Here is a 20,333-nt window from a genome sequence, read left to right as displayed (position 1 = left end):
TTCTTCGTTATAACTCGGATTTCGGCGTTCTTTATATCCCTGTAATCCTTGTTTCGACCACTACAACTTTATGTAAAGATATCGGGCTTATCTCACACTTTAATTTTGACGCTTATTTTTATTCTTTATTAATTATAACTTTATAATTAAGTATAAACCACATAAATTCACATAATACTCAAATAATTCATCTTTATTACTGCAAAAAGAGTTACAATAGTTGACCTAGACTATTACATCATCTATTAATGCTTAGCCCCGAAACGTGGGCATTACATTTATAAGCCTTATTAAAAGACGTCTTTCAGTGTTTCTCATCAAACATTTGATTGTATTCAACAGGAAACCACACAGACACTTCTTAGTCTCTCTTGACTATGAGGAAAGAGATATTTGCATGGAATCAATAGATTTATGTCTCTAGTTAGACATCACAACATCCCCCAGATAAACTTCATTTTATTTCTTTTTCTTTGACACTCTTGCACGAAGATCCTAGTGATTTTCCAAAGGTCTAGTTCGTGGTTACAAATAATTTTCAGGTTCGTAGTTGTATGACTTCAACATGCTTTCTCTATTACGAAAGGAGATGAGCTGACACGACAAGTTTTAAAAGATAAGAATTCAAACGAGCGCGTGCAACGTTGAACGGACAGATATTGATACGTCGTGTAACGCCGCGTGACGGTTTCATATTTCTTTACCACTTTCAAAATCTCTCAACGATTTCTGGCGATTACAAAGCTCTCCACTATTCATCTTCTTCTTCAAGCTTCATCAATGACCGCTTCATCTGAGAATCTTTCTGTCCAAGACCAAACTGCTCATTCATCCCTTCTGCCCGTTAAGCAACATCAAAACCTCATCATCCATCTGGATCCAATTAAGTATGATCCCTTTCTTCTACCTCTTATTGAGTGCCTGAAATACTCCCCTCTCACCATTGCTTTGTCTCAAGTTGAGAATGTTCCACTATCGATTCTCTCCAAAGCATACACAACGGCCAACTATGTCAAGGCAGAACAACGTATATACTTCGACATCCATAATCATACAACCCCGATTTCCAAAACTCGTTTCTGCAATCTGTTAAGGCTCCCTCAGTCTGAAAACTTGGTCAACCCGGAAACCATTTCCAATGCTGCTATCTTGGAAATGTTTTATCAAATGGGGTACAAGGAAACTCTCACTGCTGTTTCGAAGTTCAACAAACCCAATCTTCCACCTACATGGAACGCCCTATTCACTATCTTCTTCAAAGCCTTTTCTGAAAGGGTCACTGGCAACGATCGTGCGAGCAAGCTCTTCATTGGTCTGATGTATGGCCTGTATACTGGTCAGAATGTTGACTATGGTTCTATCCTCTGGGCTCAACTTATCCAGAGCACTCACTCTTTTACTCGTCACCGTGAGATCTCCTGTGCGAGATTTTGAAACGTCGTCGTTAACAGAGCAATTCAGCAGCTCAAAATTCCATTAACGTCTAATGCACTGATGGCTTCTATTGCAACATTCCATATAACTAGTATCATTGTCGCTGATAAGTAAAAGTTTTCCTTCATTGGCTCGATTCCGGAAGCTATGTTTCGTGATGTTCCGCCCTCTAGTAAAATTCTAGAAGGTTATCGCGCTCTTACTCCTTCAGGACCTTGTCCATTAACTGACACATTCCAAGCAATTTTGGCTGAGGCAGATAAAGCCAAGAAAGGGGGAAGAGGGTCAAAGAAAGCTACCAAGAAAGATACTGCGAAAGAAGGACCTTCAGAGGCTGCGAAACCTCCCTCTAAAAAGCGAAAGGCTCCTGCTGCTTCTACTGCTGCACCAAAGCGAAGGAAGCAACCCGCTAGAAGGCGAAAGTCTCCCACTCCTACTCCATCTCAGAGTGAAGGAGAAAATTCTGATTCCGATACAGAGTCAGAGATTCGCATTGAGGATGATCCCCCAGTTCATAATGCAGAAGCAGAACCCGTTCGTACTGAAGAACTAGAAGCCATTCGCAATGAGGAAGGAGAACAGATTCACAACGAACCACCTGTTCGCACTGAGGCCTCATGTCCGATTCGTGAGGTAACTCCACCACTTAATGATTATGTTCTTTCTCCACCTCCCTCACCAAAAACAACTACTTCTATCCCAATCACCATCGCACCTCTACCACCACCAGTATAATCTCAACCACCACATCTATTCCAGTCTAAATCCCGATTTTCACATAATCCACCATTTTGCCCCACACCTCTGTTGCACCTGCAAGTTCAGTCAACGTATCTGATACGGGGGCTAACATTTCAGGTTTTTCAAGCCATGTTACACCACCCATCTATCCCATTCGCACTGATGACCCGAAAATGATTTTTGCAGATGATGAAGATGATGATTTGGACGGATTCGCTTACAGTCCTTTTCAAATAAGGATTGACAGTGAAGATGAAGTCTCTACTATGAAAGGGGAACTCAAATCTCTTCATGAGAAGATTGACCAGCTGCTTCTTGCATCTAAAGTCTCCACTTTTGAGGCTTACTACAAAGCTGATGTTGAGTCAATCCTTGAGCGCGTTACGAAGGAACATACTGCTAATGTCTCTACTTTTTCCACGGTTGTTTCTGACTCTACTGATGTGTGCAAACAAATGACCGAAAAAGTCGATAAACTAATTGCTGACACAATAGAATTCATGGAGGATGACAAGAATACCTACAACGTCAACACCGCGACTACAAATAAGGCTATTCAGAATATCGGTGCCATATTCCAAGCGGAAAAGGCGAATTTTGCATATCTTCGCGAGCTGTTTCAGTCTGATCATGAAGCATTCCAGTCTTCTATCGCTGCGAAAATCACAAAGCTTCAGGAGGATCTGGCGACAGAAAACAAGATCATGGATGCTCTCGCCATCAAGGAGGAAAAGTGTAAGGTGTTGTAAACCAAGCTTCACTACACTGAAAAGCAGGTCGATGATTTGCTAGCAGAGAAGGCAGTCACGAGAAGTTGTATCTCCGACGTTACTGGACTACTCTCTGATATCATTGAGACTCGTGATCCCATGATTTCAATAACAGTAAGGAAGCATTTGGCTGAAAAGCTAATACCGGTGTTTGCTATGTTACACCGTTTGGAGGGTGTTTCGATGCCGTTTTCCTTTCTAAAACAAGGGGGAGAAAGCTCCAAAGTTCAAACGAATGAAAGCCCCAAAGCTCCAAATGAACCTCCTATCATCAAGCCAGAACCAAAGGGAAAAGAAAAGCTATTCAATGAAGAACCCATTATTGATGATAGCGAAGACGAAGAGCCTGATGAAGCTGAGCTCAAAAGGCGGAAGGCTCGTAAGGCAGAGATAGACGAACATGCTCACATTATCAAAGAGGCAGAAGAGAAAGAAAGAGCCGAAAAGGAAGCTCATACCACTCTTAAAAGAAAAATGTTATTATTTCCTAAGTGGACCCTGAAGCGCTTTCAAAATCAAGCCGTGGATATGCCAAGTCAGTATTGGTTAGATCCGATTGCTTCCTTTGACATCCAAAATACACAGGATTCACAATTAGACCTTCCTATCACACCAAAGGCGTTCAGGTTTCGTGCCTTTGTAAAGGTTGCCAATGTACCTTTCACAGACATCATTGCGGATCAAATGTTGTTTGCCTTCTACTTGAAGCACATGAAGCCCCAGTTCGAGACTTGGAGTGCGTGCAAAATTGTTGCTATGAAGGTCACTGGGCCGATCGAGACCGAAAGCTTCCCTAATGCAAAGTTTAAAGTTGCGAGAGGATCAACATGTCAAGCCTGCGAATTCACTCTCACACACCTGCCTTACTTGAACCCCCATGAGTGGATGGTGCTATTTAATATTCTGTTAAGAGAGAAGGAGAAGTACGAACCTGTGATGTCCCATCTTCAACTTTTGATCAGGTCTTATATTCAGGAAGTTGGAATGATGGATGTGGATATTTCCACTGTTTTGAGGCAGAAACCAAGTGTTGTTCCAAAGGAAGCTCCAAAAGACTGCGAGAAGCTCAAGCCAGGAAAAATTTACAAGGAAGGATGGTTTGTGTTATACACGTATAGAGATCGTCCAGGAGCAGATCGACGCAAGTTATACTTTCATCTCGAAGACAAGCATTTATTTACTACTTCTTATCTGGAGTTTATTTTGGAGCTGGTTGCGAAGTTTAAGGGCAACAACAAGGATACGTAAAGTGTTTCACGGATGTGATCACTTGTTATATTCATGTTCGCAAGCTGCTGTTGAGCTTCATTCCCAAAGTCTACGAAGTGCAGAAGCGAATCACGAACTAAATGGCTATGGTATCAATTGACGCAAAGGGGGAGATTGTTGAAGATTTAGTGTTGCGTCATTGGGCTTGTTTTGTCTAGTCCATTTTGTATAAACGAGTTGGGCCTGTCCACTCGTATTTCTACTAGGGTTATAGTATATAAGGTGCATTCATGCTACGTATTTTAGTTAACTCTCATAATTATCATTGTAACCCGATTTTAAGCCTCTACAGAAGCAATTCTTTATCGAGTTCTTCTGAGGCGTGACTATTAATCATTCAGCACCAGTTTGATCATATCGTGTTCTTGTTTACCTATTTTTAATCTATTCGATCATTAAGGATTTATTCCCATCATGGGGAATTAAACAAACTTACCATTAAAAACCAATACCCTTTACCACGGATAGATGACCTCTTTGATCAACTCCAAGGAGCTAGTTTCTTCTCCAAGATTGACCTGAGATCAGGATACCATGAGCTACGAGTCCAGGAGGCTGATATTCCAAAGACTGCTTTCATAACTTGTTACGGTCACTACGAATTCGTAGTGATGCCCTTTGGTCTAACGAATTCACCCGCGGTATTCATGGACCTGATGAATCGAGTGTGTCGACCTTACTTAGAAAAGTTCGTTATAGTCTTCATTGACGATATACTAGTCTATTCTCAGAGTAAGGAACAACACAGCCAACACTTGCGACAAGTTTTAGAAACCTTAAGGGCAGAGAAATTGTACGCGAAGTTCTCAAAATGTGAATTCTAGATTCGAAATGTGGAGTTCCTAGGTCATGTAGTCAGCAAGGATGGGATACATGTTGACCCCTCCAAGATCAAATCTATCGAAAATTGGACGACCCCACAAACCCCAACAGAAATTCGTCAATTTCTAGGTCTCGCTGGCTACTACAGGAGATTCATTCAGAACTTTTCAAAGATCGCAAAGCCACTCACCAACTTGACCCAAAAGGGTGTGATATTCAAATGGGAGGAGAAACAAGAAACTGCTTTCCAGAAACTAAAGCAAGCTCTTTGCAGTGCTCCGATCTTATCCCTCCCTGAAGGGACAAAAGATTTTGTAGTTTACTGCGATGCGTCCAAACAAGGGCTAGGCTGCGTTCTTATGCAGCGTGGAAATGTTATATCTTATGCCTCGAGACAGCTTAAGAATCATGAAGTCAACTATACCACACACGATCTCGAACTAGGAGCAGTGGTTTTTGCTCTAAAGATCTGAAGGCATTACCTATACAGTACAAAATGCACAGTCTTTACTGATCACAAAAGCCTCCAGCACATCTTTGATCAGAAAGAACTCAACATGAGACAACGACGATGGGTAGAACTACTAAATGATTACGAATGTGAGATTCGTTATCACCCCAGCAAGGCCAATGTCGTAGCATATGCCCTTAGTCGAAAAGAGTACTCTGGCCGCCGAGTAAAGTCTCTGACCATGACCATCCATTCCCACCTATCCACACAAATCAAGGAGGCTCAATTGGAAGCCTTGAAACCTGAGAACATGACAGGTGAATCCTTAAGGGGAATGGAAAAGAACTTGGAAATCAAGGACGACGGAGTTCGTTATCTCATTAATCGAATCTGGACACCGAAGTTTGGTGGTTACAGAGATGTTTTCATGAATGAAGCCCATAAAACTAGATACTCCATTCACCCGGGTTCAGACAAGATGTATATGGACCTTAAGAAACTCTATTAGTGACCAAACATGAAAGCTGAGATTGCGACTTATGTGGGCAAGTATTTAACTTATGCTAAAGTCAAAGTAGAATATCAAAAGCCCTCAGGTTTACTTCAATAACCAAAAATACCTGAGTGGAAGTGGGAACGGATTATAATGGATTTCATAACCAAGTTACCCAAGACAACGGGTGGTCATGACACCATTTGGGTTATTGTCTATAGATTAACCAAATCCACACACTTCCTGCTAATAAAAAGAAACTAATAAAATGGAGAAATTAAAAATGACGTACCTTAAAGAAATAGTACAATTGCATGGTGTGCCAATATCTATTATCTCTAACCGATATAGTAGATTTACCTCCCGATTTTGGCAATCATTGCAAAAGTCCTTGGGAACAAATCTTGACATGAGTACAGTGTACCATCCTCAGACCGATGGACAAAGCGAGAGAACTATACAAACGTTGGAAGACATGTTAAGAGCATGTGTGATAGATTTTGGTACAGCTTGGGACACGTATTTGCCAGTAGTTGAATTCTCCTACAACAGTAGCTATCACACTACCATCAAAGTTGCACCCTTTGAAGCTCTCTATGGTCGTAAGTACAGATCTCCTCTGTGTTGGGCTGAAGTGGGCGATACGCAACTAGCCAAGAACCAAGTAACCGACAGTACTCTAACCGGTCCCGAGATCATTCGAGAAACCACAGAAAAGATTGTACAAATTCGGGAATGATTGAAAGCTTCTCGTGATAGGAAGAAAAGTTATGCGGATAAACCCTTGGAATTCCAGATTGGTGACCACGTCTTGTTAAAGGTCTCACCCTGGAAAGGAATGATACGCTTTGGCAAAAGTGGAAAACTGAGTCCAAGGTACATCATACCATTTGAGATTATTGCTAGAATTGGTCTGGTTGCTTACAAACTCAATCTACCGCATGAACTCAGTAACATTCATCCCATTTTTCATGTCTCAAATCTCAAAAAGTGTTTGTCCGACGAGACTCTTATTATCCCACTCGATGAAATTGAATTAAACGAGAGTCTACATTTTGATATGTGCATATTTAGCCATGTATTTAGTATAGATTTTCATTATTTTTAGCTAATTATTTACATATTATGGACAAAAGGTACTTAATAGTGTTCAAATTGTATTTTCAGTCCAAAAGATATGCTCGGAAGCAAAAGGAAGAAGGAGAAGCAGTTGGAAGTTCAGGAGTTGAAACAAAGAAGAAAAATGCCAAAAACAAGAAGGACTCGGCGAGTCAAAGCCTGACTCGACGAGTTGGATCGAAGACTCGTGAAGCTCTAGAAGTCCTTGCCGTACATGGATTTTTAATGAGGGACTCGACGAGTTGAGACCTTGACTCGACGAGTCACCTCTGTTTCCAGAAAAATATAAATAGGGACTTTGAGATCGAGATGGGGACTTTTCTGGAACCCTAGGAGGCTCAGATTGCGATTGAAGGTACTGCTAGACCGACAGAAGCTGAGGAATCAACCCTATGTTCGATTTTGAAGAGGATTAAGGCAAATTCTAATTCATTCTTAGTTAAGCTTTTGATTGAATCATGTTTGAACTAATTGAATTCGTTTTTGAGTTTGTTTTTACTGCAATTAGGAACTAAAACCTTTGTCCTCTGTTTAGGTTAGATGATTTTGTGAATATGGATTGATTTTATGGTTAGAATTAATTTTAATTGGTGATATAGTTTTGCTAAGCTTGTTAAAGAACCTCATAGATTAATAACAACTATTTTCTGTTAATAAATCAGTAATTAAGTTGTATGAACATCTCTTAGTTATTAATTTCATATGATTGATGTGACCATATACTTATATGTCTAGGAATAACGAATGTGAAACTAGAATTAACTAGAAAATAGGTAAATTAATACGTGAGCTTGTGTGATACACCATCAACAAGAGGTTAATTGAATCACCAATTCAATTAACCATTACAAGTCTTACTTAACCCGAATTAATTAACTAGGGAACTTATTAATTTAGACAACTGGCCACTGCTTGAATTAATCTGTTTTCTAAGGATTAGCAATAATGAACGTGAACCTAATCACCTCAATCAGTAGCCAATGAAAAGTTAATCTGATATATTTACCATAAAATCAACCATAGGATCAAATGATTTGAACCTAGATAGAAGTCCTTTTTATTATTGAATTTAGTTGCAATTTAATTGTTTAGCTGCTTAATTAAGTGCTAGGTAAGGTTTAGTTAAGTTTCTAGTCTTGTAAAACTAGAGAAACCCCTCCTATTTTATTATTTGTTTTAGATAATATTAGTAATTAGTTTAATTTCCGTTCCCTGAGTTCGATGCCCTACTTATTTAACTATACCACAATTGATAGGTCCACTGCCTTTGTTTGTTTAATTGATAAGTGAAGAGTAGGATAAAACTTAGTTCGTTTCACACACATCAAGTTTTTGGCGCCGTTGCCGGGGAACGGTTCAAAAATTAACTCTAATTTCTAGTTTTATCGATCCTTTGTGTGAGAATTATCTTGCACAAAGTTATTTTTTTAGTAAATTAGTCATTAGTTCAAATTTTAGTAGTTTTCTGTTTTTAGGATTATTATTAAAAAAATTTCTATTTTCACCTTGAACTCGCCGAGTGCAACCGAAGCTACTCGACGAGTCCATCGCTGAAACTCAGTTTCGTTTTTATTTTATTTTTTTTTCTTTTTACGCGTGTTTTCTGTTTTAATTGCAGTTCGTTTTTTACCAGAGGAGGAGGTACACCTTTGGTTCCACCACTTGACGACCCGAAAGCAACTTTGAAGAAAAACAAGGACAAGACCATAGGAGAAACCGCAACATCAAATAATTCGCCATTGAAGAATCTCAAATCTGTTTTTAGTAAGAAAAAGGACAAGAAAGTGGGAGAATCCAACAATTTTTCTAAGGCGAACGAAGACCCAAACAAGGACGATATCGTGTACGAATCCGAAAAAGAAGAAACCGACTCCGAAGAAGGAAGCGATTTAGAAGGCGAATTAGCTAACCTCATGGCTAACATTGATAAAGTTCCCATGGATGAATGGAAGAAGAGAATACGTGACGATACCGGACCGGGACTAGTGCAACCCATCATTCCCGCAACTGCCACCTTCGAACTTAAAGGCCACATACTTGCTCAACTTAAGGAGATTCCATTCTACGGGAAGGATCATGAAGACACATACAAGCATCTTGAGGAAGTCAATGAAATAGCCGACTACTTCAATGTCCCTAATGTGGCTCGCGACACTGTCTTGCTTCGTATGCTACCTGTCACATTCAAGGGAGCTGCAAAGGATTGGCTAAAATCACTTCCCCCAGGATCCATCACTACATGGGCTAAAATGAAAGAAGAATTCATAGACCAGTTTTGCCCTCCTTCAAAAATAGCCAAGTTAAAGAAAGCCATAGCTAATTTTGAACAACAAGCTGGAGAGTCACTATATGAAGCGTGGGAAAGGTACAAAGGCTTACTAAGGAATTGCCCACATCACGATCTAAACAGCCAACAAGAAGTCTCCATTTTCTATGATGGAGTAAATGTGACAACTAGGCAACTCCTTGATTCGCAAGGACCACTCACGAAGAAACCACCCCCGGTGATAAAGGCCCTAATTGAAGAATTCTCTAAGCACTCTAGAGAATATCATAACCCAAGGAATGAACTGATTCGGGGGGCAGTGAACTCAATTAATGATAACATGGCAGCAATGATGGCTAAACTAGAGAATTTGGATCGAAGAATGACTAAGATGGACCAATCCATCCATGCCATTAGGGTCGGTTGTGAGAATTGTAGAGGGCCTCATCTCACTAAAGTTTGTGATCTAGAAGAAAACGGGAACCGGAGGGTGCAAGTGTGCTATTCAAGTGGTGATAGGTATGATGACAATTGGCGAAAACCCAAAAAGGATTGGCTTCCTTATGATGAGTACAAAAAGGCAAAGGAGGAGAAATTTAGGCAAAAAGAAAGGGGCTATTATCAAAAAGAGGAACCGGTGCTGGAGAAGAAAGCTGATTGGGAAGATATGTTCACAAGATTTGTAGCCGCGTCTGAGAAGAGGCATAATGATTTAGATGCTGAAATGAAAGAGCAACGAAATATGCTTAGAGAACATCAAGCTATGATGAAGGATCAGCAAAATATGCTTAAGAATCAGCAAGCATCTATTCATAACATCGAAAAACAGCTAGGTCAGCTTGCACAACAAATCAACCAAAGAGCACCCGGTGAACTTCCTAGCAATACCGAGCAAAATCCAAGAATGGCGCATGTGAATGAAATAACAACAGATTTTGAGCCAATTTACACTCCTCTGACCGCTATCCAGAAGAATCCCAACAAAGTGCGAACAGAAGAAGAAAGTAGCTGGGATTTGAGTAAACCCGACTCGACTCGCCGAGTTGCCATCATGGACTCGACGAGTCGACAACCTGATACCAAAAACTGCTCTCTTTTGAAGCCTTACCGACCCTCTTTGACATTTCCGAGCCGAGTCATACCTGATGAGCAGATTCAAGAATATAGGAGGTTTATGGAGCACATAAAGGCACTCCAAGTAAATATCCCGTTTGTTGAAACGATATTACAAACACCGAAATACGGTAGTTTACATAAAAACCTCTTTACCGCTAGAAGAGATATAGAAGAAGTTGTTGAAATAGTGCTGAGTGAACTGCCAGAAAAGAGGGGCGATCCGGGAAGCATCACCGTACCTTGTCAATTTGGGAACATAATGACCACACGAGCATTGACGGATTCGGGTGCAAGTATTAATATTATACAATATTCCTTCTTCCAAAAGTTAAACCTTCCGGTCCCAAAGCCTATTCAAATGAAGATTCATCTAGGCGACAAAACGATAATACATCCAATAGGAGTATGTGAAGATCTCCTTATCAAAATTGATAAATTAGTATTTCCGGTTGACTTTATAATATTAGACATGGAGGAGGACTCTAAAGTACCAATCATTCTTGGGCGGCCATTTTTGAATACCGCTTGTGCCTTGGTAGACATGCGTGAATCTACGCTAACATTAAGGGTGGGGGATGATTCGGTAATTTGTGAAGCAGAGAAAAAGGAGAAGCCCAAAGAGTCAAAAGAAGATAAGGTTTCCTCAATAATTTTAGATGATGAAGTATTGGAGAGAGAACTTGCTTACTTGCAAGAGGTCAATCCAAACCAATTCTTATCCTTGGAAGAGAATTTTGATGCCAAGGGAGATCTGGAGGAGATAGAAAGGTTGATCAAGGAAGCTGACTGCAAAGAAAACCTCAAAAGTGTTGAAGATTCTCTGACTCGCCGAGTCGTATCTGCTGACTCGACGAGTACCTGCGAAAATTCCCAATCTGATGGACATGTTAGTCTTTGTGAACCAGATGTGCACGTTTTGAATGATTACTTGAAGAATCCTCTTAAGAGAAACAAGGTTGTTAAAGATCGTATCGACTTTGAGGATGCACATTTGTCTTTTCTTGAAGCAATGGTAGAGAATGATGCGGCTGTTCAAGAAAAGGATGGAGGGACTTTGGAAGATAAAGGGGATCTTGAAAATATGAATGGTGATAATCATACCTCTTCTATTAAATCACATATGCTAGACCGAGAAGAGATGACAATCAAAAGCAAAAGAACCAAGCCTCGTGCCATTGTCTCTACTATGTGTGAAGTTTTCACTTTCAAAGCACCGTATTCTGTAACAACCAAAAAGACAATCAAGAAAGATAAGAAAGGAAGGGAAACGATGGAGCGTGAAAAGGAAAGAGTGGAGAAAAATAAGCACGATAAAGGGAAAAAGCGTAAAGTTGAAGAAATCACTGCAAGGACGAGAATGGAGGAATTGAAGAGGGCATACAAGAGAAAAATCTACTTGTACAAGACAAAATACAAAGTACAAAAATTAAAGAAGGAGATCCCAATGGAGGAAGCGGAAGAAACGTAAAGTGGGAAGGAGTCCAACTAATGACTCCTTAAAAAGAAGCGCTTAACGGGAGGCAACCCGTCAAAAGAGTTTGCTTTTCTTTTCTTTTTCGTTTTTCGTTTTTCGTTTTTGTTTTCGGGAGGATTACTTAGTTTTTTTTATTTCAATCTTCATTTTCATCCATAATTAATTGCTTGAGGGTAATTAAGGCCTAAGTGTGGGGTGTGGCGTTATTTTTAATAATGAAATTTTATTTTTCAGAAAAGGAAAAATGTTTTCAACAGAATAATAAACTCGTCGAGTCTATACATTAACTCGACGAGTCCTTACGCAGATGTGAAAATAATTTCGCGACCTGACTCGCCGAGTCGGAACGATGACTCGACGAGTCGATCAATATTACTGAAAAAAAATAATTTTTACATTTCTGTAAAATTAGGGTTTTAACCTAATTGTTAAACATTTTCACTTCATACGGCCGACACCCCTATGCTCGACGTGCCAAGATTCTCTCAAGCAAGTCATCTCATTTTTCTTGATTTCTTCCACTATCTTCTAACAAGGTAACATCTTTTGTTTATAATCTTCTCAAAGCTTTAATCTTTGTAGAATATTGATCCCAATTTGTGCAACTAGTTTCCTTTGACTTGATTAGGATTCAAGGGTTTTTAATCTTTGCCTAAATAAGATGTTATAGATGCAATTGTCTATGAATTTATACTTAGTATGCATCGCGAGACAAACCCCTGGGACCAATTTTTAGTTTTGTTGGTGATATTGATAAATCTCAGACATTCGAATCGAGCATTTCTTGCGACATGTCGAGTCTGTTCGTGGACTCGACGAGTCAGTCCCTGAAGACAGTCGAAATTTTTAATTTTTAATGTTTCTGTGTTTTCTGGTTTGTATGGTTTTCTTATGTTGCAGAAAATGTTTTCAAGAGGTGGACAAAGCTCCAGGGGTAGCCAAGGAGACCATCCTTGGTTAAATTTTCCAAGAATTGATTCGGAATCCACAATGAAAAGATGGAAGAAGACGCTAGTTGAAGTTAAGAAGAAAGAAGTTTGTGTACCCAATGCAATTGATTGGGAATGGTTGGGGAGAGTTCGTTATGAAGAGGAGTTGGCCCCGTATCTTGTCAAAGTATTTATGAATGATGGGGTATCCATCACTTGTGATGGATGGAACCGACTATTCCGCATTCAAGAACCGGTGTTCAAGGAGCTGTGTTGGGAGTTTTTCTCAACCATCAATTTCCGTGAAGGGAACGATTATTACAACCCGTGAATTGTCACTTTTTGTCTTGGTGGTGAATTCCGCTGATATAGTATGGTGGAACTAGCTTATAGGTTGGGTATTTATGACCAACAACTGGTGTCTACTGAGGGTTTTGGCACATTTCTTGAGCATTGTCATAAGGAGTTCCCGGAGGGTGTTGTGGGTTCCACTTGGTGGAACACCATTGCTAACAAAGTTTATATCCCCAATTCCGCTCAAGAGGAGAGTATTCAATCACCCACTCATAGATTGATTCACCGCCTCATCGCGAATACAATCAACATGCGGAAGGATGATGATAAGGTTCCTAACCTTGATGTTTTCTACTTATGGAGTATTATTACTCCAAATACTTTTTGCAATCTTCCGTACTGCATGGCGTCTTATTTAGCTGGGGGGCGGTCAAGGATCGCAAAACTTCAAAGATCAATGGTGGGATGTTTGTGACCCGCCTAGCCAAATCCTATGGGTTAATGGAAAGAGGAGCATGGAACTTGATGACGATGGTCCCGACCCCTCCTTTCAATCCCATTCTTTTTAGAATAGCCCGAATTATTGAATATTATGGAGGGGGCCATTATGCTATTCCTCATGATGATTCGGTGATAGGACCCGTGGAGCCGGGAAGGAGGGTAAGGCCGAGACGTGAGCAAGCACATCCCGATCCACCGGTGATCCCGGTCGACGATGATATACCCCCGGAGTGGTTAAATGAGGAGGGGAGAAGATATCAAGATGATTTGGGGAGGGGCGTGAATTTTGCCAACCGGTCCCTTATCCAATTGTTTAATCACTTCAACATTCAACATGTGGACGGGGGTCAATTTCCTTCTATGCCTACTTGGGAGGAGAGGGTAAACACAAGACGAAGCAGAGCGAGTGGGAGTGGAGCGCGGAATGATGATGAAGAGGATGAGGAGGAAGGAGATGAAGATTGAAGTTCTATCCTTTTTATTTTGGTTGTGTTTAAACAATTTTTCATTATTGTTTGTTTTTGTTTGTTTGTTTTGTTTGGTTTGGACGAGTAATTTAGCATTTGTTTATGGTTTGTTTTTCCTTTTTATTACGTGTTTGTTTTAGTCTTTTCAGAATTTGGATAAAGGGTTTGCAAACGAAGAGTCTAGAGAGTCGTTTCATAGAAGTATCGAGTCAAGTCGAGCGAGAATGGAGTTTAAGTATCGAGTCCGGTTTTAGAGAGGGTTGAAGGGTGCGTAGATACTGAAGAAGAGAAGGGCATAAGTGTCTTTTTGATGTTACTTCAGCACACCAAAAGCCGGATTTAAAGCAGAATATATTTTCATTACACAGCGATGGACTCGCCGAGTGCACATACTGACTCGACGAGTCGAAGTGTGATTTCACGATTTCTGCCTTTTCCTGCTCCTACTCGACGAGTCGCCATTCCACTTGACGTGTTGTTTATCATTTCACCTCTCAAGTTACTGATTTGATGCTATTTTATACGCCGCTTGACTGCATTATCTTTAAGATTGATTCCTGGAACTTTCCAAGGGATTTTCTTGCATATTTGGAGTTAACCACACGAGATTTGACACCCAAGACATGGATGAGCTGTTTCCATGTCTAAATCCAATTGAAGATGGAGCTTTGCATGAAGAAATATCAACCTCGCGACTACTATCCCAGGGGAGTTTGTTCCAATTCCCTTTTTACATTGTTATTTTCTTTATCATGCATGATATGCAATGGGGACATTGCATAAATTAAGGGTGGGGTTGGGGGTTGGTTACATTAGTTGAAAGTTTAGTTAAAATTTGAAATTTTTGCATAAAAATTGCTAGGATTAATTTAGGAAATCTTCGTAAAAACAATTAGGATTCCATGCTAGTGTTATGTTTGATGATTGCATGAAGACCCAAATGTTTAGTTGAGCCTATATACGTTATAATGCATTTGTGGCCCCCTTTATTCTAGTGAAATCATGGGACAAAAGCACAACCTCTCTTAGTTTGAGGGATGCAATATGTTTAGCATCGTGTACCAGAAATGTATCCAGGAAATTTTTTATCTTTAATCAATAAAGGTTGAAGTCGAGCACCCTTGCTTAAGCATGTACGTATTGAGTGAAAAAAAAGTGAGTTACATGTAAAAAAAAGAGAGAGAATTACAAGAAAAGTTGTAAGAATTTTGGAGCAATCAAAGTGAAGATCAAAAGATCAAAATTCCGAAGATTCAAAAAGTTGAAGATACCAAAAATCAAACAAAGAAGGTGGTGAATTCAAAGAAATCAAAGATCAAATTATCAAAGAAGTGAAGAATTCCAAAGAGCTCCATAGTGGTATCGAAAAAAGTTGTAATTTTTTCTAGATTATGTATGCTTGGGTTGCTTGACCAAAAATACCTTGAGATTAGGAAGTTTTCTACGGATGGATTCGGAGGGATGCATAAAATGAGCGTTGTTCAAAAGAAGTGGGCGAGTGTTTATGAGGATTGTAAGTATTTAGGATTAAGGGGGGTCCTTAGCAAAAATTTTAGACACAAATGCATGCGTTGCGGTCTTGACATAATGGGTGGGTTTGATTGGGATTGTCTTATATAATATTAGTGTACTAAAATTTAGTTTTGCCTAGGGGCAAGAAAAAGTCAAGTGTGGGGTATTTTGATATGTGCATATTTAGCTATGCATTTAGTATAGATTTTCATTATTTGTTAGCTAATTATTTACATATTATGGACAAAAGGTACTTAATAATGTTCAAATTGTATTTTCAGTCCAAAAGATATGCTCGGAAGCAAAAGGAAGCAGGAGAAGCAGTTGGAAGTTCAGGAGTTGAAACAAAGAAGAAAAATGCCAAAAACAAGAAGGACTTGGCGAGTCAAAGCCTGACTCGACGAGTTGGATCGAAGATTCGCGAAGCTCTAGATGTCCTAGCCGTACACGGATTTTTAATGAGGGACTCGACGAGTTGAGACCTTGACTCGACGAGTCACCTCTGTTTCTAGAAAAATATAAATAGGGACTTTGAGATCGAGATGGGGACTTCTATGGAACCCTAGGAGGCTCAGATTGCGATTGAAGGTACTGCTAGACCGACAGAAGCTGAGGAATCAACCCTAAGTTCGATTTTGAAGAGGATTAAGGCAAATTCTAATTCATTCTTAGTTAAGCTTTTGATTGAATCATGTTTGAACTAATTGAATTCGTTTTTGAGTTTGTTTTTACTGCAATTAGGAACTAAAACCTTTGTCTTCTGCTTAGGGTAGATGATTTTGTGAATATGGATTGATTTTATGATTAGAATTAATTTTAATTGGTGATATTGTTTTGCTAAGCTTGTTAAAGAACCTCCTAGATTAATAACAACTATTTTCTGTTAATAAATCGGTAATTAAGTTGTATGAACATCTCTTAGTTATTAATTTCATATGATTTATGTGACCACATAGTTATATGTCTAGGAATAATGAATGTGAAACTAGAATTAACTAGAAAATAGGTAAATTAATACGTGAGCTTGTGTGATACATCATCAACAAGAGGTTAATTGAATCACCAATTCAATTAACCATTACAAGTCTTACTTAACCCGAATTAATTAACTAGGGAACTTATTGATTTAGACAACTGGCCACTGCTTGAATTAATCTGTTTTCTAAGGATTAGCAATAACGAACGTGAACCTAATCACCTCAATCGGTAGCCAATGAAAAGTTAATCCGATATATTTACCATAAAATCAACCATATGATCAAATGATTCGAACCTAGACAGAAGTCCTTTTTATTATTGAATTTAGTTGCAATTTAATTGTTTAGCTGCTTAATTAAGTGCTAGGTAAGTTTTAGTTAAGTTTCTAGTCTTGTAAAACTAGAGAAACCCCTCCTATTTTATTATTTTTTTTAGATAATATTAGTAATTAGTTTAATTTCCGTTCCCTGAGTTCGATACCCTACTTATTTAACTATACCACAATTGATAGGTCCACTGCCTTTGTGTGTCTAATTTATAAGTGAAGAGTAGGATAAAACTTAGTTCGTTTCACACACATCAACTTCGTAGAAGAACCAGTGGAAATCATGGATAGTGAAATAAAAGGAACAAAACAAAGCTGTATACCAATAGTTAAGGTTCGTTGGAATGCCAAGCGAGGACCTGATTTCACTTGGGAACGGGAAGATCAGATGAAACAAAAATATCCACACCTTTTCCCTAGTTCATGAGTACCACTTTAGAAATAATTTCGGGACGAAATTCCCTCTAACGGGGGGATAATGTAACAACCCATTATTTCGTATCAATGTAATAGTATAGATCAAATTGTAATTCTTTTTAAAATAATAAAGAGAAATTTTTGTATACTATGTTCATTTACATAATCGACCCTCAAAAATGAAATGTTAAATAAACTTGTTTGGGATGAATATAGTGGTAGAGATCGTGTCAAGGATTTCAAAAATTTAAAGAACGCCCAAATCCGAGTTATAACGAAGAAGTTTTGACCTGTCGATGTTCCGCGACAAAACCGACAAAACACTGTATAGCGTAAAAAGTGAGTATACAATAAAATGATTTTTAGCCTTAAACATCTAAATGAAAGTCGTAGGATAAGTTAAACCGTGAACACACATAAAAAGAACGCCCAAATCTGAATTCGTATAAAGAAGTTACGATTTTTCTACGTTTCAACACGACTGTACACAGCCCGAAACTCGAAAGTTAGATTGAGCAACGTTTAGCCAAAACAACCTAAATGAGAATCGGAGATCTTATCAATAGAAATCCAACGGTAAAAGGACATACGAAAATGGACGTCGGATGAAGAAGTTATAATTTTTAACGGATTTTTTCTGTCCCGGCCTGTTAAAAATATAACTTCAAAAATAAATCAAAATTAGCCGACGGAGTCTAAACGAAAGTTGTAGAGCATGGTCTCACCTACGTGTGGATATAAAGAACTTCAAAAACGGAGTTCGTATGCGAAGTATATGAATTTTTTAAGTTTGGAAAAAGGAAGTACGCCTCGTGTATATGAGTATGCCCAGCGTACTCGGAAGCTAGGCCTCAGATTGACCACGTCGCCTCTTTCTTCGCATGCGACACGTATCTCGCTCAATCAACACGTCCGAAGCTAGGTGGCCACTATGCCCCGCGTACGAAAAGATTACGCCCAACGTAATTGGACTAGCCTCGACGCGTGCCTCGTAGCTTCACCACGTCCGAAGATCGGATAAGGCTCAAAACAGTAAGCCCCGCGTACAAGACGTATGCCCAGTGTACTGAGGCTTTAAACTGTACGCCCAACGTACATGATAATTACGCCCAGCGTACCGAGGACCAGACCCCTCCTATAAATAGGATGCGAGGCTTCCGGGTTTTGTTAACAAAATTCAAAACCTCTCTCCACTTAAACACCCCTTTAAGCCTTTCTAAACCCTCCGAAGTCTCGGAAACCTCCTTACCACCTGAAGCAAACCCCGACGCCCCGAAGTTCTCAATTTTAAGTTGAAACTCTGCCCGCGTGAAGTCGAGTTTTCATAAAAAACTCTAAGTTTCATCAAGAAAACTCCTTTCTAAGAAACGAAACGCTGCCCGAATCACCACCTATCAAGTGAGTTTATACCCCTATATGTTCAATATTTTTATAATGTTTTAGGGGGGAAATACAAGGAAATCTTGTATAAATAACAAGTTTTATTCAAATAATTTACGATTGTTATTTTTACTAAAATAAACATACTATTTTACCAGTTCAGGATATTCATATAAAAACAAACATATAAACTATAATAGGTATAGTTTATGAGTCACACATACTTACCAATACAGTTGATGGAGCTTACATATTTCTTTTCATATTCAGAATAACTTGCGATTACAAAAACAACTATATAAATTATATTAAATATAATTTATGAGATATTTACAAAATATCTATTACAAGGGTATTTTTCATTATTCTACACGTAACTATCAATATAGCATTTATGAGACACGCTTCAAGTACTTATTTAAGTATAAAACAAAAGTCCTGAAAATTATAACCAGAGTCTCCTTGAGGTAGAGCGTGACACTTGTGTATAGATCTATATGGGACTGACAATCCCGCACCAGAGCTGCTTGCAACAGCTAGGTCGGCAGACCTGTGGTGACAATTGTCGTACCATATTACGACGCCTGAAGAACGTCGTGTTTCAGGCGAGGCTTAGGTCATCAAGCATGGTTATGATAACTCACAATTTGGTATTGAATAATGCGTTTAGTGTAAGAATAAGCAAACAACTTCACATAGTTTTATATAAGTAAAACTATAAATGGTGAATCTAGATATTTACAACTTCATACAAGTACAAGTATAAATACATAATACTTGTTTAATACAGAGAAAACTTACTTTTCATAGTTTTATGGGAATTTAAAACTATATCATACTATTTCGGAACACAAATACATATACAACAGAAAATATAGGATTTTCTGGGGAAAACATATTTACATTTTTCGAAGGAACAAATTACAGAATTCAATTACAAACATGCTTATGAACTCACCAACTTAATTGTTGACATTTTTTTAAAACTACTTGTATTTTCAGGAAATCGATAAACAGGTACCCACAAGTTTTGAGGAAGACGCAGTTTCATATAATTATGTCATTTAATTATACTTTTTGGTGTCAAATATACAATGATTTGATCATAAATGTAATGTTATATTTTATTAATGTAATGAATGTTGTACTTTGATTACTATTGTGCATTGTTGTGATACTACACATGAAGTCATCCATCCCCGAATGTGTCTGCCGTTCCGATTTGGGGGTGTGACAGATCCCGACTCCGTAATATTTTTATGAAATTGCCTGTTGATTTTCCTATTCGTGGTGATTTCAAAAACGCGGACGGAATTCAATTATGATATACCAAACTCTGTAAATTAGCGTTTAAAGTTTCGCGATTAATTGGTTCGGATTCGATAGATTTTACGAATCTAATTCTGGTCGAGATTTAAAATTTGATAAAAATATAATAAAATAATATACCACAATCTGAATCCAAAAAAGTGCTCAAAAGCAGTGCACAGTTCGTGTCAGGAAAATTAGATAAATACTGATTTTTATAACTTTAAAGAGCATAACTTTCTCATACGACCTCCGTTTTGTACGTTA

General features: G+C 38.7%; 1 non-coding gene across 1 annotated transcript; it reads right to left on the bottom strand.

Moving 5' to 3' along the window:
- Window positions 1-9,396: 9,396 nt before the first annotated feature.
- On the bottom strand, window positions 9,397-9,503 carry LOC145123090 (small nucleolar RNA R71). Its single transcript, XR_013714969.1, has one exon. It is a non-coding gene; the product is annotated as a small nucleolar RNA R71 (small nucleolar RNA).
- Between the last annotated feature and the right edge of the window lie 10,830 nt (window positions 9,504-20,333).

Source organism: Lactuca virosa, chromosome 6 (assembly GCF_052849685.1).
Source record: "Lactuca virosa cultivar CGN04683 chromosome 6, Lactuca_virosa_CGN04683_v6, whole genome shotgun sequence".
In the NCBI taxonomy this organism is placed as follows: Eukaryota; Viridiplantae; Streptophyta; class Magnoliopsida; order Asterales; family Asteraceae; genus Lactuca; species Lactuca virosa.
The sequence above is the reverse complement of the archived record's forward strand: the minus strand, read 5'-3'. Positions and strand labels throughout refer to the sequence as shown.